The sequence below is a fragment of the Octopus bimaculoides genome, chromosome 21, assembly GCF_046866305.1.
Source record: "Octopus bimaculoides isolate indiv1 chromosome 21, ASM4686630v1, whole genome shotgun sequence".
NCBI lineage: Eukaryota > Metazoa > Mollusca > Cephalopoda > Octopoda > Octopodidae > Octopus > Octopus bimaculoides.
The window spans coordinates 28,486,664-28,495,468 of record NC_142948.1 but is presented as its reverse complement, the minus strand read 5'-3'; positions in this window follow the sequence as shown (position 1 = coordinate 28,495,468).

The following is an 8,805-nucleotide window of genomic DNA, read 5'->3' as shown; positions in this document are numbered from 1 at the left end:
TAATTTTAAGAACGTATATCCAAATGTATGTGTGTGTTTGTGTGTACTCACACGAACACACACACTGACACTCATACACACACACGAATATATATATATATATATATATATATATATATATATATATATATATATATATATATATATATATATATATATATATATATATATATACTAGCAGTAATACCCATCGTTGATCTGGTAATTACTTTTACTCTTTCTCGAGAGCCAAATTCAAAGTATTATCATACATATAAATTACTGCTGCTGTATGTGTGTATTTTATAAGAGAAAAGCTCGTAATAATTGAAGTAGAAGTAGAACGATTTCATACAAGAACTACTGTTTGTTTATTATATGACAATAAAGTTGTTGAATAAGAGTTTTCCAGGTCTGGCAGCTGTTGCTGGGGGCGTGGTGGTCCAAAATAATCATTGCAAATTGATTCCATCATTGGCTAACACCAGCGTCCGTTTTCAGGTAGAAAATTTACATTTAAGGTGTTGAGAGAAAGGAGATTAAAGAAGGCAACAAGGCTTGTGTGTATGTGTGTCGATTTGCATGCGTGCGTATGCGTGCGTGCGTGTGCATGTATGTATGTATAAAGGTATGTAAGTGTGTGTATATATATATATATATATATATATGAAGTAAATTCCGAAAACGGTTAAAAAGTGTATATACTCTTAGCAGGTACCGTGCTCATTCGTATCTGCTAACACTGTTGGCTCACCTCAGTGAAAGTAGATGATCTGCATTTAAATAAATTTCTTATACTGGATCCAGCCTTATTTTGCTAAATGCAAATGTTTATGAAGACTGCATCACAATAAACGAGATTTACACACCCAGGTTATGTTACAGAGCGAATAAAATCTCCCTTTGTAAGGGTATAGAGATGTTTCCGCTGCGAGATTGTGCACACTGCAACTATTGCACAGTGGTGTTAATTACCAGTGTTGCCTCATCACTGTCAAATTTCACTTTTTTTCGGATATCACAGAAATCATTAAAAGATGATTTCCGGGATAAAGATTAATTTGACAATGATGAAGCAACTCCGGTAATCAACACCAAGATTGACTATCTACGGTGTATATCGGATTGCAGCAGTAGTACGTGTAGGTCCTGACAATGAAAGATGTGATTAACCTTATAGTTAAACCTTGATGTGTAAATCTCTATTTTCCCAATATTAATTCATTTATCTATATGTGTGTGTGGGTGTTGGTATGAGTTTGCGTGTGTGCGCGTATATACATATGTCTATCTATCTATCTATCTATATATATATATATATATATATATATATATATATATATATATATCGTGGCACTCCGTCGGTTACGACGTTGAGGGTTCCAATTGATTCGATCAACGGAACAGCTCCGTGTATCCTTAACGTAGTTCTCGGTGAGATTCAGCGTGACACAAAGTGTGACAAAGCTAGCCCTTTAAAATACAGGAACAACAGAAACAGGAAGAGGGAATGAGAGCAAGTTGTGGTGAAAGATTACAGCAGGATTCACCGCCATTCCCTGCCGGAGTCTTGTGGAACTTTAGGTGTTTTCGCCCGGTCTTTGAAACGAAACGCCGATCCTACGGACGTTAGTCTCGCCTCCACACGCACACACACAAACACACACATATATATGTTTGCGTGCATATGTGTGTGTTTATGTGTTTGTGCGTGTGTATGTGCACATGAATATGGGTATGCGAGGGTGCGTTTAAATATATACAGGTATAATTATACATTCATGCATTTTTCATGTACATATATATACGTCATCCTTTATACTCATACAGACTCATGTATATCTGTGAATGTATGCATCATCTACGTGTGCTTATTATGTGTCAATATAAGTATGTATTTAAATGTAAATATGTATGTTTACGTGCTTATTTTTATCAAAGGAAGTATTCACGATTGAAAACCAGGTAATACATCATGCGCTTGAGCACGTGCTTCAATGGGTGTGCATACGTGGGCGCTCAGCTTTTGGAAGTAAATGCGTAATTACAAATGACCTTGGAGTAAAATAATATTCACGTCTCGAACCTGCGTCTCTGAGGAAAAATACGTACATAAGGAACTCTTCTCTCTATATCTATCTATCTATCTATTATTATTATCATTATTATTATTATTATTATTCAGTAGTTTTATTTTTATAACGTGCTTTCACTTCACTACCGAGCGCAGCTCTGTGCGCCTTGGGTATGTGCTGTGGTTTGCTGTGGTGCTCTTATGTTTACTGTATTGAAAGTGTTTTGCGTAGAATGTGTGCAGTACCCAGTAGTGCAATTTTCTGTATGTTATATATATTTGTAAGTCCTGGTGTTTTTGTTATGTATTTGTCTGAATATTTTCTTATTATACCTAAGGCACCTACTATGATAGGAATTGTTTCTGTTTTTAGACTCCACATTCGAGTTATCTCTATTTCCAGGTCTTTGTATTTTGAAAGTTTTTCCATTTCTTTTAGAGAAACGTTGTCATCTGCTGGTATTGATACATCAATTAGAAAGCATTTTTTTTCTTCATGATCTTTGACAACTATATCTGGTCTATTTGCCTTAATTTCTCTATCTGTGTGTATTGGCATATCCCAGAGTATGGTTGCTTTCTCGTTTTCTGTGACCTTTTCTGGCGTGTGTTTATAGCATCTTTTTTCTGTTGTTATTCCATAATGTTGGCATAGCTTCCAGTGTATATAGGTCCCAGCTCTGTCGTGTCTGTGAATATATTCCTTCTTAGCCAGGACTGGGCAGCCAGAGATAATATGATTTATTGTTTCTTGTCGATCTCCACATATTCTACAGTTACTTGTTATATTTCTTTTCATTATGTGTTTTTGGTAATTTCTGGTGGGGAGGCTTTGGTTTTGTGCAGCAATTAAAAATCCTTCAGTCTCTGCTTTGAGTCCTGAGCTTCTCAGCCATTGCTGGGATTTTTCTCTGTCTATTTCTTTCGCATTTAGTTTAGCCCAGTATTTACCATGTAGGGGCTTTTCTTGCCATCGTTTTATCATGGTCCGTTGCTGTTCTAGTTTTAGTTTGGATTTCATTTGTTTTATAGCTTTTGTTGTTTCTTCTTCTTCTTCTTGGTATTTGTTAGGTAGATTGATTTCTTGTTTGTATTTGTCAGCTTCCTTAAATACTGAAAACAGTTGTTTGTTTTGCTCGTGTTTTGTGGCTATTTGTATTAGTTTCCCTTGCTTCTGGAGTAGGTATTTTTGCAGTCCTATGGTGGTTATTTTATAATAGTTTTCTAGCTGTATAAGACCCCTGCCACCTTCTGTGCGTTGTATATATAGCCTTTCTATGTCAGATTTTGGGTGGTGCATCCTATATCCTGTCATTATTTTTCTTGTTTTCCTGTCTATTTTACATAGTTCGTTTAGTGTCCAGTTAAGGATGTTGTAGCTGTAGCTTATAACTGGGACAGCTAAAGTGTTGATACCTATTATCTTGTTTTTAGCATTGAGCTCTGTTTTTAGTATTGATCTAACTCGTCTATAGTACTCTTTCTTTATTTTTTCTTTCATTTGTGTATGTTGTATCCTATCTAGTTCATTGACTCCTAAATACTTATATGGTTGGCTTTCGTCTAGTTCTCTTATTTCATTGGCTTTATCTAGTGTTATATTGCTACTTTTAACTAATTTTCCTCTTTTCAGTGTTGCTTTGGCACATTTTTCTAATCCGAATTTCATTTCTATTTCCTTGGTAAAGCCGTGTACTGTCTGTAGTAGTGTTTCTAGCTCTTTGTCGTTTTTTGCATATAATTTTAGGTCATCCATATATAGAAGGTGGCTGACTGTTTTTCCATAGCATATGTAACCGCATCCAGTTCTATTTAGCAATTCTGTTAAAGGTGTGAGTGCCAGGCATAACAGGAGTGGAGAGAGCGTGTCTCCCTGGAATATTCCTCTTCTAATGGGGATGGCTTTCGTTTTCACAAGTCCCTCTTTTGTTTGCAGCTGTAGCACTGTCTGCCATTTGTTCATTGAGTGCTCTATGTATTTTATGATAATTGGTGCCACCTTGTTTATGGCTAGTGTTTCCAGAATCCACGTGTGGGGAACACTGTCGAAAGCCTTTCGGTAGTCCACCCAGGCCATACTGAGGCCTTTCTTCTTTCTGCGGCTGTCTTCAGTTATGGCTTTATTGATCAATAATTGATCTTTACAGCCGTATGAGCCCTTGCAGCATCCCTTCTGCTCTTCTGGAAACAGGTTGTTATTTTCCAGGTGTTTACTCAATCTCTGCGATATTATTGCAGTAAAGGCTTTGTAGATCGTAGGGAGACAGGTTATAGGTCTATAGTTTTGTGGTTTCTCCGTTTCCGTGAATTTGAGGATTAAGATGGTTTTCCCTTTTGTGAGCCATTCAGGCATTGTCTCTGGATCTGCTAGTATGTTGTTAAAGTTTTCTGCCAGCTTTTTATGCATTCCTGGCAGGTGTTTTAACCAGAAATTGGGGATCTTGTCGTGTCCAGGTGCCTTCCAGTTGCTTAGTCTTTGCAGTGTCTTGGTGACCTCTTAAGTTGTTATAGGGGCCCAGAGTTTCTCAGGTGCTAAGTTCGTTGTTTTAATGGTCCTTTTCTGGGGTTGTTGCTTCACCGACCATATTTGTTTCCAGAATTTCTCTAGTTCTTCTGCTGTTGGTGCTGAAGTAATGTCTATTTTATTTTTACCTAGTTCTTGGTAGAGTTTTTGGGGGTTGGATTTGAACTGTTTGTTTTGTTCAAAGAAACGTTGGCGTTTCTCATACCGGCGGATCCTTTGTGCTTTGGCAAGGATGTCTTGCATTAGTTTTTCTTTTGCTGTATTTGTACAGTATTTTTTTTTTCTTCTTGTTACTTAGTAGTGTTAATTGTTTGAATGAATGAAAAGGAAGGCAAAACAAATATAAAGCCTGGAAATAACGAAGGGAAACCTAATAATTACGATACTATGAAAATGAAAATAACCGAAGAACTGAAAACCACAGATCTTAGAATGGACCACAGATTATATCTCCCAAAAATCAAAATAGACAATAAAACAACATCAATAATAAATAGCATAAACCTGGCCGTCACGGAACTAACAACCACAGAAACAACAGGCAATATCACTGAGCTAAATGATATGATATATGTGGCAGCCATTGCAACCACAAAAGAAGCAGGATACTCACTCAAACCCATCCGAACAGGAGTTCTACCACCCAAACAGACCTTGTGGATAAATAACATCCAGAACAAAATTAAAAAAAAGAGAAAAGATTTATCGATTCTCAACGAAATTATTAAACAATCAACACTACTAAGTAACAAGAAGAAAACAAAAATACTGTATAAATACAGCATTACAGAAAAAGACTTACCTGAGGCAAAAGAAAAACTAATGCAAGACATCCTTGCCAAAGCACAGAGGATCAGCCGGTATGAGAAACGCCAACGTTTCTTTGAACAAAACAAACAGTTCAAATCCAACCCCAAAAACTCTACCAAGAACTGGGCAAAAATAAAATAGACATTACTTCAGCACCAACAGCAGAAGAACTAGAGACATTCTGGAAACAAATATGGTCGGTGAAGCAACAACCCCAAAAAAGGACCATTAAAACATCGAACTTAGCACCTGAGCAACTCTGGGACCCTATAACAACTGAAGAGGTCACCCAGACACTGCAAAGACTAAGTAACTGGAAGGCACCTGGATACGACAAGATCCCCAATTTCTGGTTAAAACACCTGCCAGCAATGCATAAAAAGCTGGCAGAAAACTTTAACAACATAATAGCAGATCCAGAGACAATGCCTGAATGGCTCACAAAAGGGAAAACCATCTTAATCCCCAAATCCACGGAAACGGAGAAACCACAAAACTATAGACCTATAACCTGTCTCCCTACGATCTACAAAGCCTTTACTGCAATAATATCGCAGAGATTGTGTAAACACCTGGAAAATAACAACCTGTTTCCAGAAGAGCAGAAGGGATGCTGCAAGGGCTCATACGACTGTAAAGATCAATTATTGATCAATAAAGCCATAATTGAAGTCAGCCGCAGAAAGAAGAAAGGCCTCAGAATGGCCTGGGTGGACTACCAAATGGCTTTCGACAGCGTTCCCCACACGTGGATTCTGGAAACACTAGCCATAAACAAGGTGGCACCAATTATCATAAAATACATAGAGCACTCAATGAACAAATGGCAGACAGTGCTACAGCTCCAAACAAAAGAGGGACTTGTGAAAACGAAAGCCATCCCCATTAGAAGAGGAATATTCCAGGGAGACACGCTCTCTCCACTCCTGTTCTGCCTGGCACTCACACCTTTAACAGAATTGCTAAATAGAACTGGATGCGGTTACAAATGCTACGGAAAAACAGTCAGCCACCTTCTATATATGGATGACCTAAAATTATATGCAAAAAACGACCAAGAGCTAGAAACACTACTACAGACAGTACACGGCTTTACCAAGGAAATAGATATGAAATTCGGATTAGAAAAATGTGCCAAAGCAACACTGAAAAGAGGAAAATTAGTTAAAAGTAGCAATATAACACTAGATAAAGCCAATGAAATAAGAGAACTAGACGAAAGCCAACCATATAAGTATTTAGGAGTCAATGAACTAGATAGGATACAACATACACAAATGAAAGAAAAAATAAAGAAAGAGTACTATAGACGAGTTAGATCAATACTAAAAACAGAGCTCAATGCTAAAAACAAGATAATAGGTATCAACACTTTAGCTGTCCCAGTTATAAGCTACAGCTACAACATCCTTAACTGGACACTAAACGAACTATGTAAAATAGACAGGAAAACAAGAAAAATAATGACAGGATATAGGATATACAAACAAGAAATCAATCTACCTAACAAATACGAAGAAGAAGAAGAAGAAGAAGAAGAAGAAGAAGAAGAAGAAGAAGAAGAAGAAGAAGAAGAAGAAGAAGAAGAAGAAGAAACAACAAAAGCTATAAAACAAATGAAATCCAAACTAAAACTAGAACAGCAACGGACCATGATAAAACGATGGCAACAAAAGCCCCATACATGGTAAATACTGGGCTAAACTAAATGCGAAAGAAATAGACAGAGAAAAATCCCAGCAATGGCTGAGAAGCTCAGGACTCAAAGCAGAGACTGAAGGATTTTTAATTGCTGCACAAGACCAGAGCCTCCCCACCAGAAATTACCAAAAACACATAATGAAAAGAAATATAACAAGTAACTGTAGAATATGTGGAGATCGACAAGAAACAATAAATCATATTATCTCTGGCTGCCCAGTCCTGGCTAAGAAGGAATATATTCACAGACACGACAGAGCTGGGACCTATATACACTGGAAGCTATGCCAACACTATGGAATTACAACAGAAAAAAGATGGTATAAACACACGCCCGAAAAGGTCACAGAAAACGAGAAAGCAACCATACTCTGGGATATGCCGATACACACAGATAGAGAAATTAAGGTAAATAGCCCAGATATAGTTGTCAAAGATCATGAAGAAAAAAAATGCTTTCTAATTGATGTATTAATACCAGCAGATGACAACGTTTCTCTAAAAGAAATGGAAAAACTTTCAAAATACAAAGACCTGGAAATAGAGATAACTCGAATGTGGAGTCTAAAAACAGAAACAATTCCTATCATAGTAGGTGCCTTAGGTATAATAAAAAAATATTCAGACAAATACATAACGAAAACACCAGGACTTACAAATATATATAACATACAGAAAATTGCACTACTGGGTACTGCACACATTCTACGCAAAACACGTTCAATACAGTAAACATAAGAGCACCACAGCAAACCACAGCACGTACCCAAGGCGCACAGAGCTGCGCTCGGTAGTGAAGTGAAAGCACGTCATAAAAATAAAATAATAATAATAATAATAATAATAATATATATATATATTGAAGGATATCCCCATCCCATCTAGAAAGGAATATATTATGAAACTTGCTTTTAATTATTATTTTTTTCTATGTATGACAGTGGATTTTCATCGATGAGTTCATGAACTTTGGTTCTTTTCCCTAAAACTATATATTTATATATATTTTACTCTGTAAAGCTCAATTTAATTTTAATTGATTTTAATTGTGTTTTTACCTGTAATTTTGGATTTTGTCCCTATAATTATTATTATTATTATTATTTTTATTATTATTATTATTATTATTATTATTATTATTATTATTATTATTATATATATATATATATATATATATATAATTATGTGTATTTCTTCTATCTTAATGAATAAAAATTCTTCTGATAGAATAAATGGGTTAATGTAGCTAAGAACAAAAAATAACTGTGGTTTAGTTCCTGTTTTTAAGGCAGAACTCCTTGAAATTTTGGGTATTTGAGTATATTTAAGAATTTAAGGAATGGAGAAGACGCATGTTATAATTGCATACTTTATTCCTACATATGTTTCAAAGGATTACAACCTGTGTGATCCATAGGGATCTTTGATATTAAAATTGTAACATTCTCATCTGATGAGAAGGTTACAATTTTAATATCAAAGATCCCTATGGATCACACAGGTTGTAATCCTTTGAAACATATGTAGGAATAAAGTATGCAATTATAACATGCGTTTTCTCCATTCCTTGAATTCTTAAATATATATATATATATATATATATATATATATATATATATATATATATATATGTATATATATGCATATATAATTGAAATTTACAGAAAAACAAAAGACGAAGACAGGTATATAAACCACAAGCAGGTGTATTTGACTT